Consider the following 20,157-nt stretch of genomic DNA (forward strand, 5'->3'; position numbering starts at 1 on the left):
TGCTAGTTGTGCGTTAGGTTTAGTTCATGGTCAGCTCAGTTTCCATCTTCCAAGAGCTAGTTCCTATATATGCTGATGCTATGATCTCTTGCCATTGAGATCATGACAGTTTGACCGGCCCACTAAAGGGTTAAAATCCTTGGCTAAGAAAGGAGAGAAATAAGTAGTCTGCTGAAATTTTTTTTTTTTTTCTCTCCTTTGAATGGCTCTGTGTTCACCTGTTTGCAATGGATCTTCAGAGTGTAACTGCAGGTTTGAATAATCTCGCCACGAAGGTACAAAATTTGCAAGATTTTGTTTGTCATGCACCTGTATCTGAGCCGAGAATTCCTTTGCCGGAATTTTTCTCGGGGAATAGATCTGGGTTTCAGAATTTTCGAAATAATTGCAAATTATTTTTGTCCCTGAAATCTCGCTCTGCCGGAGATCCTGCACAGCAGGTCAGGATTGTGATTTCCTTGCTCCGGGGCGACCCTCAAGACTGGGCTTTTTCATTGACACCAGGGGATCCTGCGTTGCTCAATGTGGATGCGTTTTTTCTGGCCTTGGGGTTGCTTTATGACGAACCTCATTTGGAGCTTCAGGCAGAAAAAACTTTGATGTCCCTATCTCAGGGGCAAGATGAAGCGGAAATTTACTGCCAAAGATTCCGTAAATGGTCTGTGCTTACTCAGTGGAATGAGTGCGCCCTGGCGGCGACTTTCAGAGAGGGTCTCTCTGATGCCATTAAGGATGTTATGGTGGGGTTCCCTGTGCCTGCGGGTCTGGATGAGTCCATGACAATGGCTATTCAGATCGATAGGCGTTTGCGGGAGCGCAAACCAGTGCACCATCTGGCGGTGTCCACTGAGAAATCGCCAGAGAGTATGCAGTGTGATAGAATTCTGTCCCGAAGCGAGCGGCAGAATTTTAGACGGAAAAATGGGTTGTGTTTCTATTGTGGTGATTCTACTCATGTTATATCAGCATGCTCTAAGCGCACTAAAAAGCTTGGTAAATCTGTTTCCATTTGCACCTTACCGTCTAAGTTTATTCTATCTGTGACCCTGATTTGCTCTTTGTCATCTATTACCACGGACGCCTATGTCGACTCTGGCGCCGCTTTGAGTCTTATGGATTGGTCCTTTGCCAAACGCTGTGGGTATGATTTAGAGCCTTTGGAGACTCCTATTCCTCTGAAGGGGATTGACTCCACCCCATTGGCTAATAATAAACCACAATACTGGACACAAGTAACTATGCGTATTAATCCGGATCACCAGGAGATTATTCGCTTTCTGGTGCTGTATAATCTACATGATGATTTGGTGCTAGGATTGCCTTGGCTGCAATCTCACAACCCAGTCCTCGACTGGAAAGCTATGTCTGTGTTGAGCTGGGGATGTAAGGGAGCTCATGGGGATGTACCTGTGGTTTCCATTTCATCATCTATTCCCTCTGAAATTCCTGAGTTCCTGTCTGACTATCGTGACGTCTTTGAAGAATCCAAGCTTGATTCGTTACCTCCGCACCGAGAGTGCGATTGTGCCATAGATTTAATCCCGGGTAGTAAATACCCAAAGGGTCGTTTATTTAATCTGTCTGTGCCTGAACATGCTGCTATGCGTGAATATATAAAGGAGTCCTTGGAAAAGGGACATATTCGTCCATCGTCATCTCCCTTAGGAGCCGGTTTTTTCTTCGTGTCAAAAAAAGACGGCTCTTTGAGACCATGTATTGATTATCGGCTTTTGAATAAAATCACTGTTAAATATCAATACCCATTGCCGTTGCTGACTGATTTGTTTGCTCGCATAAAGGGGGCCAAGTGGTTCTCTAAGATTGACCTTCGTGGGGCGTATAATTTGGTGCGAATCAGGCAGGGGGATGAGTGGAAAACCGCATTTAATACGCCCGAGGGCCACTTTGAGTATTTAGTGATGCCTTTTGGTCTTTCAAATGCTCCGTCAGTTTTCCAGTCCTTTATGCATGATATTTTTCGCGATTATTTGGATAAATTTATGATTGTGTATCTGGATGATATTCTGATTTTTTCGGATGACTGGGACTCTCATGTCCAGCAAGTCAGGAGGGTTTTTCAGGTTTTGCGGTCTAATTCTTTGTGTGTGAAGGGTTCTAAGTGTGTTTTTGGGGTACAGAGGATTTCCTTTTTGGGATATATTTTTTCCCCCTCTTCCATTGAAATGGATCCTGTCAAGGTTCAAGCTATTTGTGATTGGACGCAGCCCTCTTCTCTTAAGAGTCTTCAGAAATTTTTGGGCTTTGCTAACTTTTATCGTCGATTTATTGCTGGTTTTTCGGATATTGCTAAGCCATTGACCGATTTGACTAAGAAGGGTGCTGATGTTGCTGATTGGTCCCCTGATGCTGTGGAGGCCTTTCGGGAGCTTAAGCGCCGTTTTTCCTCTGCCCCTGTGTTGCGTCAGCCTGATGTTGCTCTACCTTTTCAGGTTGAGGTCGACGCTTCTGAGATCGGAGCTGGGGCAGTGTTGTCGCAGAAAAGTTCTGACTGCTCCGTGATGAGGCCTTGTGCCTTCTTTTCCCGTAAATTTTCGCCCGCTGAGCGGAATTATGATGTTGGGAATCGGGAGCTTTTGGCCATGAAGTGGGCTTTTGAGGAGTGGCGCCATTGGCTTGAGGGGGCCAGACATCAGGTGGTGGTATTGACTGACCACAAAAATTTGGTTTATCTTGAGACTGCCAGGCGCCTGAATCCTAGACAGGCGCGCTGGTCATTATTTTTCTCTCGGTTTAATTTTGTGGTGTCATACCTACCGGGTTCTAAGAATGTTAAGGCGGATGCCCTTTCTAGGAGTTTTGAGCCTGACTCGCCTGGTAACTCTGAGCCCACAGGTATCCTTAAGGATGGAGTGGTATTGTCAGCCGTTTCTCCAGACCTGCGGCGGGCCTTGCAGGAGTTTCAGGCGGATAGACCTGATCGTTGCCCACCTGATAAACTGTTTGTTCCTGATGATTGGACCAGTAGAGTCATCTCTGAGGTTCATTCTTCTGCGTTGGCAGGTCATCCTGGCATTTTTGGTACCAGGGATTTGGTGGCAAGGTCCTTCTGGTGGCCTTCCCTGTCACGAGATGTGCGAGGCTTTGTGCAGTCTTGTGACGTTTGTGCTCGGGCCAAGCCTTGTTGTTCTCGGGCTAGTGGATTGTTGTTGCCCTTGCCTATTCCTAAGAGGCCTTGGACGCACATCTCGATGGATTTTATTTCAGATCTGCCTGTTTCTCAGAAGATGTCTGTCATCTGGGTGGTGTGTGACCGTTTCTCTAAGATGGTCCATTTGGTTCCTCTGCCCAAGTTGCCTTCTTCTTCCGAGTTGGTTCCTCTGTTTTTTCAAAATGTTGTTCGTTTGCATGGTATTCCTGAGAATATCGTTTCTGACAGAGGGACCCAATTCGTGTCTAGATTTTGGCGGGCATTCTGTGCTAGGATGGGCATAGATTTATCTTTTTCGTCCGCTTTCCATCCTCAGACGAATGGCCAGACTGAGCGGATTAATCAGACCCTGGAGACATATCTGAGGTGTTTTGTGTCTGCTGACCAGGATGATTGGGTTGCTTTTTTGCCATTGGCGGAGTTCGCTCTCAATAATCGGGCCAGCTCTGCCACTTTGGTGTCCCCGTTTTTCTGTAATTCGGGGTTTCATCCTCGATTTTCCTCTGGTCATGTGGAATCTTCGGATTGTCCTGGAGTGGATGCTGTGGTGGAGAGATTGCATCAGATCTGGGGGCAGGTGGTGGACAATTTGAGGTTGTCCCAGGAGAAGACTCAGCTTTTTGCTAACCGCCGTCGTCGTGTTGGTCCTCGTCTTCATGTTGGGGACTTGGTGTGGTTGTCTTCTCGTTTTGTCCCTATGAGGGTCTCTTCTCCTAAGTTTAAGCCTCGGTTCATCGGTCCGTATAAGATATTGGAGATTCTTAACCCTGTTTCCTTCCGTTTGGACCTCCCTGCATCCTTTTCTATTCATAACGTTTTTCATCGGTCATTATTGCGCAGGTATGAGGTACCGGTTGTGCCTTCCGTTGAGCCTCCTGCTCCGGTGTTGGTTGAGGGTGAGTTGGAGTACGTTGTGGAGAAAATCTTAGACTCTCGTGTTTCCAGACGGAGACTCCAGTATCTGGTCAAGTGGAAGGGATACGGCCAGGAGGATAATTCTTGGGTGAATGCATCTGATGTTCATGCCTCTGATCTGGTTCGTGCCTTTCATAGGGCCCATCCTGATCGCCCTGGTGGTTCTGGTGAGGGTTCGGTGCCCCCTCCTTGAGGGGGGGGTACTGTTGTGAATTTGGATTCTGGGCTCCCCCGGTGGCTACTGGTGGAATTGAACTGGTGTCTTCATCTTCTCTGTTCACCTGTTCCCATCAAGATGTGGGAGTCGCTATATAACCTTGCTGCTCTGTTAGTTGCTTGCCGGTCAACAATGTTATCAGAAGCCTCTCTGTGCTTGTTCCTGCTCCTAGACAACTACTAGATAAGTTGGACTCTTGTCCATGTTTGTTTTTGCATTTTTGTTCCAGTTCACAGCTGTAGTTTCGTTACTGTGTCTGGAAAGCTCTTGTGAACAGGAATTGCCACTCTGGTGTTATGAGTTAATGCCAGAGTTTTAAAGTAATTTCTGGATGGTGTTTTGATAGGGTTTTTAGCTGACCATGAAAGTGTCCTTTCTGTCTTCTGCTATGTAGTAAGTGGACCTCAAATTTGCTAAACCTATTTTCATACTACGTTTGTTATTTCATCTTGATTCACCGCCAATACATGTGGGGGGCCTCTGTCTCCTTTCGGGGTATTTCTCTAGAGGTGAGCTAGGACTAATATTTTCCTCTGCTAGCTTTATTTAGTCCTCCGGCTGGTGCTGGGCATCTAGAATCAACGTAGGCATGCTACCCGGCCACTGCTAGTTGTGCGTTAGGTTTAGTTCATGGTCAGCTCAGTTTCCATCTTCCAAGAGCTAGTTCCTATATATGCTGATGCTATGATCTCTTGCCATTGAGATCATGACAGCGTTCCCGCCGACCGCCATCTTACTGCTGCTGATCTGAGCTTAGGGAGAGGTTGCTGCCGCTTCGTCAGAAGCAGGGAGAGCGTTAGGCAGGGTCCACTAACCACCAAACCGCTTGTGCTGTAGCGATTTCCACTGTCCAACACCACCTTCGGTGTGCAGGAACAGTGGAAGCTATTTTTTTTTTTTTTCCTCAGCGCTGTAGCTCATTGGGCTGCCCTAGAAGGCTCCGTGATAGCTGTATTGCTGTGTGTACGCCACTGTGGAAACCAACTGCTTTTTTCAAAGCACATATCCTCTTGTTCCTTTCTGCACAGCTATCTTTTTTGTTTGTCCACACTTTTTATTTAATTTGTGCATCAGTCCACTCCTATTGCTGCCTGCCATACCTGGCTTAGATTACTGCAGGGAGATAGTAATTGTAGGACAGTCCCTGTTTTTTTTTTTTTTTTTTTTTTTTTTTGTGGGAGATTAAGATTGGCATTTCTGCTACAGTGCCATCCCTGTGTGTGCCATCTCTCACTGAGTGGGCCATAGAAAGCCTATTTATTTTTTCCGTGATTTGTGTTCTAAATTCTACCTCAACACAAAAACACTACATCAATCAGTGGTAGAAAAATATTGGCCTCAGTCAGGGCTTGTGTGCCACTGCTGTGTGTGCTATCTCTCATTCAGTGGGCTATAGAAAGCCTATTTATTTATTTATTTATTTTCTTATTATTTGGTTTCTAAAGTCTCCCTGAAAAAAAAAAAAAAAAAAAAAAACAGTGGGAGAGTAATATTGCCCTTTCAGCTTGTGTGCCAGTCTTGACTCCTGGGTGTGCCACCTCTCTCTCATTCAGTGGGCCATAGAAAGCCTATTTATTTTTTTGGTTTTTTTAATATTGTTTGGTTTCTAAAGTCTCCCTGAAAAAAAAAAAAACATAAAAAAACAGTGGGAGAGTAATATTGCCCTTTCAGCTTGTGTGCCAGTCTTGACTCCTGGGTGTGCCACCTCTCTCATTCAGTGGGCCATAGAAAGCCTATTTATTTTATTTTTTAAATATTATTGGGTTTCTAAAGTCTCCCTTAAAAAACAAAAAATACATAAAAAAACAGTGGGAGAGTAATATTGCCCTTTCAGCTTGTGTGCCAGTCTTGACTCCTGGGTGTGCCACCTCTCTCATTCAGTGGGCCATAGAAAGCATTTTTTTTTTTCCTTGATTTGTGTTCTAAAATCTACCTCAACACAAAAACACTACATCAATCAGTGGTAGAAAAATATTGGCCTCAGTCAGGGCTTGTGTGCCACTGCTGTGTGTGCTATCTCTCATTCAGTGGGCTATAGAAAGCCTATTTATTTATTGATTTTTTTTCTTATTATTTGGTTTCTAAAGTCTCCCTGAAAAAAAAAAAAAAAAAACAGTGGGAGAGTAATATTGCCCTTTCAGCTTGTGTGCCAGTCTTGACTCCTGGGTGTGCCACCTCTCTCTCATTCAGTGGGCCATAGAAAGCCTATTTATTTTTTTGGTTTTTTTAATATTATTTGGTTTCTAAAGTCTCCCTGAAAAAAAAATAAAAATAAAAAAACAGTGGGAGAGTAATATTGCCCTTTCAGCTTGTGTGCCAGTCTTGACTCCTGGGTGTGCCACCTCTCTCATTCAGTGGGCCATAGAAAGCCTATTTATTTATTTTTTTTAAATATTATTGGGTTTCTAAAGTCTCCCTTAAAAAACAAAAAATACATAAAAAAACAGTGGGAGAGTAATATTGCCCTTTCAGCTTGTGTGCCAGTCTTGACTCCTGGGTGTGCCACCTCTCTCTCTCATTCAGTGGGCCATAGAAAGGCTATTTATTTTTTTGGTTTTTTTAATATTATTTGGTTTCTAAAGTCTCCCTGAAAAAAAAAAAAAAATAAATTAGGTGGGAGATTAATATTGACATTAGTGCTTGAGTGACAGTCCTGCGTGTGTGTCATCTCTGTGATTTTGTGCCACAGAAAACAGAGTGTGTAACATTGTGCCTGATTTTCCTTGTGGTCTCACCAACCTGTTAAGGGATATTGAAATCATACTGAAGTTATAGCTCACCGTGTAAGTTGTTTGACAGCAACAAATAAAGTTACTTTGGTTAAGATTTTAAAACAATGAGGAAGTCTGGTGCAAGAGGTCGTCGTGGGCGTTCATTGTCAGCTGGTAATGATGGTAGTGGTAGTGGAGCATCAGGTGGTCGTGGGGATAAAAATATTCCACCTAAGTCTGGAGCTGTGGAGCCAGTTTCGTCGTCAGGCTACACAAGGCCTCGAACGCTCTCTTTTCTGGGAGTAGGAAAACCGCTTTTAAAGGCGGAGCAGCAACAGCAAGTTTTGGCTTACATTGCAGACTCAGCCTCTAGCTCTTTTGCCTCCTCTTCCGAAACTGGTAAATGTAAAAGCAGCGCGTCGCTTGTGGATGTTCACGGTCAGGGACAAGTCGCTTCCTTGTCCTCCTCAGCAAAAACTACAACAAGAGAGAAGGATGCAGCAGGCGACACAACGGGTCACTCCATGGAGCTCTTTACACATACCGTCCCTGGCTTAGAAAGTGAAACATTTAACAGGCCATGCCCATTACAAGTATATTCTGACATGGAGTGCACTGATGCACAGCCACAGCCAGAGTACTATGCTGCTCCTTTGACTCAGACCACCACATTGCCCTCTCAGGGTACAGATCCACAATCAGACCCTGATGAGACTATGTTGCCCCGCCACGAACGCTATACCACCGACCGACACAGTGACACAGACGAAGTTGCACACGAGCTCGAAGAGGAGGTAATAGATGACCCAGTTATTGACCCCGATTGGCAGCCATTGGGGGAACAGGGTGCAGGCGGCAGTAGTTCAGAAGCGGAGGTGGAGGAGGGGCCGCAGCAGGCATCAACATCGCAACAGGTTCCATCTGCCGGGCCCGTATCTGGCCCAAAACGCGTGTCAAAGCCAAAACCTGTTGGAGGACAGCGTGGCCATCCGGTTAAAGCTCAGTCTGCAATCCCTGAAAAGGGATCCGAGTCTAGGAAGAGTGCAGTCTGGCATTTTTTTAAACAACATCCAACTGATCAGCGCAAAGTCATCTGTCAAAAATGTTCAACTAGCTTAAGCAGAGGTCAGAATCTGAAAAGTCTAAATACTAGTTGCATGCATAGACACTTAACCACCATGCATTTTCAAGCCTGGACTAACTACCAAACGTCCCTCAAGGTTGTAGCACCCTCGGCCAATGAAGCTAGTCAGCAACGCAACATCCCTTCCGTCACTGTAAGGCCACCATTTTCCGCACCACCGGCAGTATCTGTGCAGGTTTCTTTGCCAGCCAAAAGCAGTCAGGGTCAGGGAACCACCAGTTTTGTAGGAGGAAATATTGCATCTAGGGCACCGGCGGAAACAATACCGTCTCCAACCGTCTCTCAGTCTGCCATGTACACCGGCACACCCGAAAGTTCCACGATCTCCAGCTCTCCAGTCCAGCTCACCCTACATGAGACTCTGGTTAGAAAAAGGAAGTACTTATCCTCGCATCCGCGTACACAGGGTTTTAACGCCCACATAGCTAGACTAATCTCGTTAGAGATGATGCCCTACCGGTTAGTTGAAAGCGAAGCTTTCAAAGCCCTGATGGAGTACGCTGAACCACGATACGAGCTACCCAGTCGACACTTTTTTTCCAGAAAAGCCATCCCAGCCCTGCACCAGCATGTTAAACAGTGCATCGTCCATGCACTCAGGCAATCTGTGAGTACAAAGGTGCACCTGACTACAGATGCATGGACCAGTAGGCATGGCCAGGGACGTTATGTGTCCATCACGGCACACTGGGTGAATGTGGTGGATGCAGGGTCCACAGGCGACATCAATTTAGGGACAGTTGTGCCTAGCCCACGGTCTAGGAAACAGTTGGCTGTAGGCGTTCGCACCCCCTCCTCCTCCTCCTCCTCGTCCTCCTGCAGAAGCTACAGCTCTTCCACAGAACGCAGTCTGCCAACCACTCCATCGGCAGATGACACTGTTGCACACCAGTTGTCCCATTATGGGCCAGCTACTGCCAAGCGTCAGCAGGCTGTATTGGCTATGAAGTGTTTGGGCGACAACAGACACACCGCGGAAGTTCTATCCGAGTTCTTGCAACAAGAAACGCAGTCGTGGCTGGGCACAGTAGATCTTGAGGCAGGCAAGGTAGTGAGTGATAACGGAAGGAATTTCATGGCTGCCATCTCCCTTTCCCAACTGAAACACATTCCTTGCCTGGCTCATACCTTAAACCTGGTGGTGCAGTGCTTATTGAAAACTTATCCTGGGTTCTCCGACCTGCTCCTCAAAGTGCGTGCACTTTGCTCACATATCCGACGTTCGCCTGTACACGCCAGCCGTATGCAGACCTATCAGCGGTCTTTGAACCTTCCCCAGCATCGCCTAATCATAGACGTTGCAACAAGGTGGAACTCAACACTGCACATGCTTCAGAGACTGTGCGAACAGAGGCGTGCTGTTATTTATTTGTGGGAGGATACACGGGCAGGCAGTAGGATGGCAGACATGGAGTTGTCAGGTGTGCAGTGGTCTAAGATACAAGACATGTGTCAAGTCCTTCAGTGTTTTGAGGAATGCACACGGCTGGTTAGTGCAGACAACGCCGTAATAAGCATGAGCATCCCCCTAATGCGTCTGCTGATGCAAAGTTTGACGCACATAAAGGAGCAGGCGTCTGCACCAGAGGAAGAGGAAAGCCTTGATGACAGTCAGCCATTGTCTGGTCAGGGCAGTGTACAGGACGAGGTAGCGGGCGAAGAGGAGGTGGAGGACGAGGAGGATGATGAGGATGAGTATATTTTTAATGCCGAACCTTTCCCGGGGGCACAGGAAATTGGTTGCGTGTCACGGCCGGGTTCTGGTTTTTTGAGGGACACAAGTGACGTAGATTTGCCTGCAACTGCCCCTCAACCAATCACAACCGGAGATTTGACAACTGGAACTTTGGCCCACATGGCGGATTATGCCTTACGTATCCTAAAAAGGGACACATGCATTACGAAAATGATGAACGATGACGATTACTGGTTGGCCTGCCTCCTTGATCCACGCTATAAAGGCAAATTGCAAAATATTATGCCACATGAGAACTTGGAACTAATATTAGCAACCAAACAATCAACTCTTGTTGACCGTTTGCTTCAGGCATTCCCAGCACACAGCGCACGTGATCGTTCTCACACGAGCTCCAGGGGGCAGCAGACTAGGAGTGTTAGGGGTGCACACATCAGAAGTGGCGTTGGACAGAGGGGTTTTCTGACCAGGTTGTGGAGTGATTTTGCTATGACCGCAGACAGGACAGGTACTGCTGCATCAATTGAAAGTGACAGGAGACAACATTTGTCCAGTATGGTTACTAACTATTTTTCATCCCTTATCGATGTTCTCCCTCAACCGTCATTCCCATTTGATTACTGGGCCTCCAAATTAGACACCTGGCCAGAATTGGCAGAATATGCATTGCAGGAGCTTGCTTGCCCGGCAGCAAGTGTCCTATCAGAAAGAGTATTCAGTGCTGCAGGTTCAATATTAACCGAAAAAAGGACTCGTCTGGCTACCCAAAATGTTGACGATCTAACATTCATTAAAATGAACCACAACTGGATTTCGAAATCTTTTGCCCCACCTTGCCCGGCCGACACCTAGCTTTCCTATGAAAAGCTCTTGCCTGTGAATTACTTTTCTAATGTCTAATTTGCTGCAGCTGATTGTACAGCATACGACATGTTTACACCTCCCTAAATGGCAAAACTCCCCACACGGGGACGTGGTACCGCGACTTGGCGCAAGCACCCGTGAGACTGCTGTTTGTCTGAAGAGGTGGGTGTGCTCGCTTTTGGTTGACGGCATTGCTACTGGGTCCCTCATAGTACAATGTAGTGTCTCTGGCGGTGGTGGTGCGCACCCAACGTCAGACACACCGTTGTAACATGAGGGGCCCTGGGGCGGTCCCGCCGGCCTCAAGAGAGTTCCCCCCTACCCCAGCTCAAAATGTGCTCTACCACGTGCAAAATTATGTTGCACAGCTCCACCAATCTTTAGTCTATTCGCTGACATCATTCAATGTCTGGCACTGACAATACAAATTTGTAAACATCTATGATGCAACTTAAAGTAGTCTGTGTCTGTGTCCTATATTGGCACCATTAAATAGTTACTGCCAAATTACTATGTCAGAAACTCAGTAGATGAGCCCACCCCTGTACCTAAGTATGCCACCTTTTTTTTTGTTTTGGTTGTTTTGCGAGACATTAACATCTATTTATATTTTGGGAGTACTGGGACAGACACTCCTTGCACTACTCCTCCACTCACCACCAAGCTGCCTGTGTATCCATGTAACCGCTGTAAAGCTGCCATGAGCCTATTGTTTGTTATTTTAGGCCTTTGATAGCCTGTCTGCGGTCCCTACTTTAAATACTCCTCCACTCATCACCAGCTGCCTGCCCGTGTATCCATGTAACCGCTGTAAAGCTGCCATGAGCCTATTGTTTGTTATTTTAGGCCTTTGATAGCCTGTCTGCGGTCCCTACTTTAAATACTCCTCCACTCACCACCAAGCTGCCTGTGTATCCATGTAACCGCTGTAAAGCTGCCATGAGCCTATTGTTTGTTATTTTAGGCCTTTGATAGCCTGTCTGCGGTCCCTACTTTAAATACTCCTCCACTGACCACCAAGCTGCCTGCCCGTGTATCCATGTAACCGCTGTAAAACTGCCATGAGCCTATTGTTTGTTATTTTAGGCCTTTGATAGCCTGTCTGCGGTCCCTACTTTAAATACTCCTCCACTGACCACCAAGCTGCCTGCCCGTGTATCCATGTAACCGCTGTAAAACTGCCATGAGCCTATTGTTTGTTATTTTAGGCCTTTGATAGCCTGTCTGCGGTCCCTACTTTAAATACTCCTCCACTCACCACCAAGCTGCCTGTGTATCCATGTAACCGCTGTAAAGCTGCCATGAGCCTATTGTTTGTTATTTTAGGCCTTTGATAGCCTGTCTGCGGTCCCTACTTTAAATACTCCTCCACTGACCACCAAGCTGCCTGCCCGTGTATCCATGTAACCGCTGTAAAACTGCCATAAGCCTATTGTTTGTTATTTTAGGCCTTTGATAGCCTGTCTGCGGTCCCTACTTTAAATACTCCTCCACTCACCACCAAGCTGCCTGTGTATCCATGTAACCGCTGTAAAGCTGCCATGAGCCTATTGTTTGTTATTTTAGGCCTTTGATAGCCTGTCTGCGGTCCCTACTTTAAATACTCCTCCACTCACCACCAAGCTGCCTGTGTATCCATGTAACCGCTGTAAAACTGCCATGAGCCTATTGTTTGTTATTTTAGGCCTTTGATAGCCTGTCTGCGGTCCCTACTTTAAATACTCCTCCACTGACCACCAAGCTGCCTGCCCGTGTATCCATGTAACCGCTGTAAAACTGCCATAAGCCTATTGTTTGTTATTTTAGGCCTTTGATAGCCTGTCTGCGGTCCCTACTTTAAATACTCCTCCACTCACCACCAAGCTGCCTGTGTATCCATGTAACCGCTGTAAAGCTGCCATGAGCCTATTGTTTGTTATTTTAGGCCTTTGATAGCCTGTCTGCGGTCCCTACTTTAAATACTCCTCCACTGATCACCAAGCTGCCTGCCCATGTATCCATGTAACCGCTGTAAAACTGCCATAAGCCTATTGTTTGTTATTTTAGGCCTTTGATAGCCTGTCTGCGGTCCCTACTTTAAATACTCCTCCACTGACCACCAAGCTGCCTGCCCGTGTATCCATGTAACCGCTGTAAAACTGCCATAAGCCTATTGTTTGTTATTTTAGGCCTTTGATAGCCTGTCTGCGGTCCCTACTTTAAATACTCCTCCACTCATCACCAGCTGCCTGCCCGTGTATCCATGTAACCGCTGTAAAGCTGCCATGAGCCTATTGTTTGTTATTTTAGGCCTTTGATAGCCTGTCTGCGGTCCCTACTTTAAATACTCCTCCACTCACCACCAAGCTGCCTGTGTATCCATGTAACCGCTGTAAAGCTGCCATGAGCCTATTGTTTGTTATTTTAGGCCTTTGATAGCCTGTCTGCGGTCCCTACTTTAAATACTCCTCCACTGACCACCAAGCTGCCTGCCCGTGTATCCATGTAACCGCTGTAAAACTGCCATGAGCCTATTGTTTGTTATTTTAGGCCTTTGATAGCCTGTCTGCGGTCCCTACTTTAAATACTCCTCCACTGACCACCAAGCTGCCTGCCCGTGTATCCATGTAACCGCTGTAAAACTGCCATGAGCCTATTGTTTGTTATTTTAGGCCTTTGATAGCCTGTCTGCGGTCCCTACTTTAAATACTCCTCCACTGACCACCAAGCTGCCTGCCCGTGTATCCATGTAACCGCTGTAAAACTGCCATAAGCCTATTGTTTGTTATTTTAGGCCTTTGATAGCCTGTCTGCGGTCCCTACTTTAAATACTCCTCCACTCATCACCAGCTGCCTGCCCGTGTATCCATGTAACCGCTGTAAAGCTGCCATGAGCCTATTGTTTGTTATTTTAGGCCTTTGATAGCCTGTCTGCGGTCCCTACTTTAAATACTCCTCCACTCACCACCAAGCTGCCTGTGTATCCATGTAACCGCTGTAAAGCTGCCATGAGCCTATTGTTTGTTATTTTAGGCCTTTGATAGCCTGTCTGCGGTCCCTACTTTAAATACTCCTCCACTGACCACCAAGCTGCCTGCCCGTGTATCCATGTAACCGCTGTAAAACTGCCATGAGCCTATTGTTTGTTATTTTAGGCCTTTGATAGCCTGTCTGCGGTCCCTACTTTAAATACTCCTCCACTGACCACCAAGCTGCCTGCCCGTGTATCCATGTAACCGCTGTAAAACTGCCATGAGCCTATTGTTTGTTATTTTAGGCCTTTGATAGCCTGTCTGCGGTCCCTACTTTAAATACTCCTCCACTGACCACCAAGCTGCCTGCCCGTGTATCCATGTAACCGCTGTAAAACTGCCATGAGCCTATTGTTTGTTATTTTAGGCCTTTGATAGCCTGTCTGCGGTCCCTACTTTAAATACTCCTCCACTGACCACCAAGCTGCCTGCCCGTGTATCCATGTAACCGCTGTAAAACTGCCATAAGCCTATTGTTTGTTATTTTAGGCCTTTGATAGCCTGTCTGCGGTCCCTACTTTAAATACTCCTCCACTCACCACCAAGCTGCCTGTGTATCCATGTAACCGCTGTAAAGCTGCCATGAGCCTATTGTTTGTTATTTTAGGCCTTTGATAGCCTGTCTGCGGTCCCTACTTTAAATACTCCTCCACTCATCACCAGCTGCCTGCCCGTGTATCCATGTAACCGCTGTAAAGCTGCCATGAGCCTATTGTTTGTTATTTTAGGCCTTTGATAGCCTGTCTGCGGTCCCTACTTTAAATACTCCTCCACTCACCACCAAGCTGCCTGTGTATCCATGTAACCGCTGTAAAGCTGCCATGAGCCTATTGTTTGTTATTTTAGGCCTTTGATAGCCTGTCTGCGGTCCCTACTTTAAATACTCCTCCACTGACCACCAAGCTGCCTGCCCGTGTATCCATGTAACCGCTGTAAAACTGCCATAAGCCTATTGTTTGTTATTTTAGGCCTTTGATAGCCTGTCTGCGGTCCCTACTTTAAATACTCCTCCACTCACCACCAAGCTGCCTGTGTATCCATGTAACCGCTGTAAAGCTGCCATGAGCCTATTGTTTGTTATTTTAGGCCTTTGATAGCCTGTCTGCGGTCCCTACTTTAAATACTCCTCCACTCATCACCAGCTGCCTGCCCGTGTATCCATGTAACCGCTGTAAAGCTGCCATGAGCCTATTGTTTGTTATTTTAGGCCTTTGATAGCCTGTCTGCGGTCCCTACTTTAAATACTCCTCCACTCATCACCAGCTGCCTGCCTGTGTATCCATGTAACCGCTGTAAAGCTGCCATGAGCCTATTGTTTGTTATTTTAGGCCTTTGATAGCCTGTCTGCGGTCCCTACTTTAAATACTCCTCCACTGACCACCAAGCTGCCTGCCCGTGTATCCATGTAACCGCTGTAAAACTGCCATAAGCCTATTGTTTGTTATTTTAGGCCTTTGATAGCCTGTCTGCGGTCCCTACTTTAAATACTCCTCCACTCACCACCAAGCTGCCTGTGTATCCATGTAACCGCTGTAAAGCTGCCATGAGCCTATTGTTTGTTATTTTAGGCCTTTGATAGCCTGTCTGCGGTCCCTACTTTAAATACTCCTCCACTCACCACCAAGCTGCCTGTGTATCCATGTAACCGATGTAAAACTGCAGTATTTTGCTTATAAAAAAGAAAATACTGGAGAGATATCAAATGCAGACATTTTAACATTAAAAACAAAAACACATACAACAAAAAACTGGTACAGTACAAAAATTGGCCACCAGCTACAAAAACTTTCTCCTGCAAGTAGTTAACTGAAAGGTTTTTTTCCATTGAAAACACAGATATGGCATCCACCGAGTGTTGTCCTGTCGCGTCTTCTTTATATTATTGCCAAGAAGCTGCAACTGAATAAAGCTGAGCTTCTACCTTCTGCCTCTTATTAACTGCTTTTTTTTAAAAAAATTGTCCACCAGCTACAAAAACTTGCTCCTGCAAGTAGTTAACTGAAAGGTTTTTTTCCATTGAAAACACAGATATGGCATCCACCGAGTGTTGTCCTGTCGCGTCTTCTTTATATTATTGCCAAGAAGCTGCAACTGAATAAAGCTGAGCTTCTACCTTCTGTTCCAAATTACCATTTCTAAAAATGCCATTGGCTGTTCCGGCCTACTAAAGGTGAATGTCTGCCCCTGCCTGGTGTTGTCCTCAACTGAATAAAGCTGAGCTTCAACCTTCTGTTCCAAATTACCATTTTTAAAAATGCAATTGGCTGTTCCGGCCTACTAAAGGTGAATGTCTGCCCCTGCCTGGTGTTGTCCTCAACTGAATAAAGCTGAGCTTCTACCTTCTGTTCCAAATTACCATTTTTAAAAATGCAATTGGCTGTTCCGGCCTACTAAAGGTGAATGTCTGCCCCTGCCTGGTGTTGTCCTCAACTGAATAAAGCTGAGCTTCTACCTTCTGTTCCAAATTACCATTTCTAAAAATGCCATTGGCTGTTCCGGCCTACTAAAGGTGAATGTCTGCCCCTGCCTGGTGTTGTCCTCAACTGAATAAAGCTGAGCTTCTACCTTCTGTTCCAAATTACCATTTCTAAAAATGCCATTGGCTGTTCCGGCCTACTAAAGGTGAATGTCTGCCCCTGCCTGGTGTTGTCCTCAACTGAATAAAGCTGAGCTTCTACCTTCTGTTCCAAATTACCATTTCTAAAAATGCCATTGGCTGTTCCGGCCTACTAAAGGTGTCTTTCTGCCCCTGCCTGGTGTTGTCCTCAACTGAATAAAGCTGAGCTTCAACCTTCAGTTCCAAATTACCATTTTTAAAAATGCAATTGGCTGTTCCGGCCTACTAAAGGTGAATGTCTGCCCCTGCCTGGTGTTGTCCTCAACTGAATAAAGCTGAGCTTCTACCTTCTGTTCCAAATTACCATTTTTAAAAATGCCATTGGCTGTTCCGGCCTACTAAAGGTGTCTGTCTGCCCCTGCCTGGTGTTGTCCTCAACTGAATAAAGCTGAGCTTCAACCTTCAGTTCCAAATTACCATTTTTAAAAATGCAATTGGCTGTTCCGGCCTACTAAAGGTGTCTGTCTGCCCCTGCCTGGTGTTGTCCTCAACTGAATAAAGCTGAGCTTCTACCTTCTGCCTCTTACTAACTGTTGTTTTTTTAAAAAATTGGCTGTTCCGGCCTACTAAAGGTGTCTGTCTGCCCCTGCCTGGTGTTATCCTCAACTGAATAAAGCTGAGCTTCAACCTTCAGTTCCAAATTACCATTTTTAAAAATGCAATTGGCTGTTCCGGCCTACTAAAGGTGAATGTCTGCCCCTGCCTGGTGTTGTCCTCAACTGAATAAAGCTGAGCTTCTACCTTCTGTTCCAAATTACCATTTTTAAAAATGCAATTGGCTGTTCCGGCCTACTAAAGGTGAATGTCTGCCCCTGCCTGGTGTTGTCCTCAACTGAATAAAGCTGAGCTTCTACCTTCTGTTCCAAATTACCATTTCTAAAAATGCCATTGGCTGTTCCGGCCTACTAAAGGTGTCTGTCTGCCTCTGCCTGGTGTTGTCCTCAACTGAATAAAGCTGAGCTTCTACCTTCTGTTCCAAATTACCATTTCTAAAAATGCCATTGGCTGTTCCGGCCTACTAAAGGTGTCTGTCTGCCCCTGCCTGGTGTTGTCCTCAACTGAATAAAGCTGAGCTTCAACCTTCAGTTCCAAATTACCATTTTTAAAAATGCAATTGGCTGTTCCGGCCTACTAAAGGTGAATGTCTGCCCCTGCCTGGTGTTGTCCTCAACTGAATAAAGCTGAGCTTCTACCTTCTGTTCCAAATTACCATTTTTAAAAATGCCATTGGCTGTTCCGGCCTACTAAAGGTGTCTGTCTGCCCCTGCCTGGTGTTGTCCTCAACTGAATAAAGCTGAGCTTCAACCTTCAGTTCCAAATTACCATTTTTAAAAATGCAATTGGCTGTTCCGGCCTACTAAAGGTGTCTGTCTGCCCCTGCCTGGTGTTGTCCTCAACTGAATAAAGCTGAGCTTCTACCTTCTGCCTCTTACTAACTGCTGTTTTTTTAAAAAATTGGCTGTTCCGGCCTACTAAAGGTGTCTGTCTGCCCCTGCCTGGTGTTGTCCTCAACTGAATAAAGCTGAGCTTCAACCTTCAGTTCCAAATTACCATTTTTAAAAATGCAATTGGCTGTTCCGGCCTACTAAAGGTGAATGTCTGCCCCTGCCTGGTGTTGTCCTCAACTGAATAAAGCTGAGCTTCTACCTTCTGTTCCAAATTACCATTTTTAAAAATGCAATTGGCTGTTCCGGCCTACTAAAGGTGAATGTCTGCTGTTATGACCCCAATGGCGAGGGTCTCAGAGGAACGTGGAAGTCTGCAGAATACAAAAATCCAGCTCATAGGGCAGTGGTAGCTGGGTTGACCATATATCTACTCCTAACGCCAACACTAGAAGTAGCCGGGGATCATTCCTACGTTGATTCTAGATGACACGCTCCAGCCGGAGAATCTAGCTACCCCTAGTAGAGGAAAACAAAAGACCTTTCTTGCCTCCAGAGAAGGGGACCCCAAAGCTGGATAGAAGCCCCCCACAAATAATAACGGTGAGGTAAGAGGAAATGACAAACACAGAAATGAACCAGGTTTAGCACAGAGAGGCCCGCTTACTGATAGCAGAATAAAGAAAGGTAACTTATATGGTCAACAAAAACCCTATCAAAATCCACACTGGAAATTCAAGAACCCCCGAACCGTCTAACGGTCTGGGGGGAGAACACCAGCCCCCTAGAGCTTCCAGCAAAGGTCAGGATATATATTTGGAACAAGCTGGACAAAAATACAAAACCAAAACAAAATAGCAAAAAGCAAAAAGCGGACTTAGCTGATATAACTGGAACCAGGATCAGTAGACAAGAGCACAGCAGACTAGCTCTGATAACTACGTTGCCAGGCATTGAACTGAAGGTCCAGGGAGCTTAAATAGCAACACCCTTAACTAACGACCCAGGTGCGGATAAAAGGAATGACAGAAAAACCAGAGTCAAAAAACTAGTAACCACTAGAGGGAGCAAAAAGTAAATTCACAACAGTACCCCCCCCTTAGTGAGGGGTCACCGAACCCTCACCACGACCACCAGGGCGATCAGGATGAGCGGCATGAAAGGCACGAACTAAATCGGCCGCATGAACATCAGAGGCGACCACCCAGGAATTATCCTCCTGACCATAGCCCTTCCACTTGACCAGGTACTGAAGCCTCCGCCTGGAGAGGCGAGAATCCAAGATCTTCTCCACCACGTACTCCAACTCGCCCTCAACCAACACCGGAGCAGGAGGCTCAGCAGAAGGAACTATAGGCACAATGTACCGCCGCAACAAGGACCTATGAAATACATTGTGAATAGCAAACGACACAGGAAGATCCAGACGAAAAGATACAGGATTAAGGATTTCCAATATCTTGTAAGGCCCAATAAAACGAGGTTTAAATTTGGGAGAGGAGACCTTCATAGGAACAAAGCGGGAAGAAAGCCATACCAAATCCCCAACGCGTAGTCGGGGACCCACACCGCGGCGGCGGTTGGCAAAGCGCTGAGCCCTCTCCTGTGACAACTTCAAGTTGTCCACCACATGATTCCAGATCCGCTGCAACCTATCCACCACAGAATCCACCCCAGGACAGTCAGAAGGCTCCACATGACCCGAAGAAAAGCGAGGATGGAAACCAGAGTTGCAGAAAAAAGGCGAAACCAAGGTGGCGGAACTAGCCCGATTATTAAGGGCAAACTCAGCCAACGGCAAGAATGTCACCCAATCGTCCTGATCAGCAGAGACAAAACACCTCAAATAAGCCTCCAAAGTCTGATTGGTTCGCTCCGTCTGTCCATTAGTCTGAGGATGGAAAGCAGACGAAAACGACAAATCAATGCCCATCCTACTACAAAAGGATCGCCAGAATCTGGAAACGAACTGGGATCCTCTGTCTGACACAATATTCTCAGGGATGCCGTGCAAACGAACCACGTTCTGGAAAAACACAGGAACCAGATCGGAAGAGGAAGGCAGCTTAGGCAAAGGAACCAAATGGACCATCTTTGAGAAGCGATCACATATCACCCAGATAACGGACATGCCCTGGGATAGCGGAAGATCAGAAATGAAATCCATGGAGATATGTGTCCAAGGTCTCTTCGGGACAGGCAAGGGCAAGAGCAAACCGCTGGCACGAGAACAGCAAGGCTTAGCTCGAGCACAAGTCCCACAGGACTGCACAAATGACCGCACATCCCTTGACAAGGAAGGCCACCAAAAGGACCTGGCCACCAGATCTCTGGTGCCAAAAATTCCCGGGTGACCTGCCAACACCGAGGAATGAACCTCGGAAATGACTCTGCTGGTCCACTTATCCGGGACAAACAGTCTGTCAGG

At 46.3% G+C, this 20,157-nt stretch overlaps 1 protein-coding gene across 5 annotated transcripts in view; it reads left to right on the forward strand.

Annotated features, from left to right (window-relative positions):
- Positions 1-20,157, forward strand: part of MYRIP (myosin VIIA and Rab interacting protein) — a 1,107,682-nt gene that overhangs the window by 679,810 nt on the left and 407,715 nt on the right. The window lies entirely within an intron of this gene.

This window comes from Ranitomeya variabilis, chromosome 6 (genome assembly GCF_051348905.1).
Source record: "Ranitomeya variabilis isolate aRanVar5 chromosome 6, aRanVar5.hap1, whole genome shotgun sequence".
NCBI classification, from domain to species: domain Eukaryota; kingdom Metazoa; phylum Chordata; class Amphibia; order Anura; family Dendrobatidae; genus Ranitomeya; species Ranitomeya variabilis.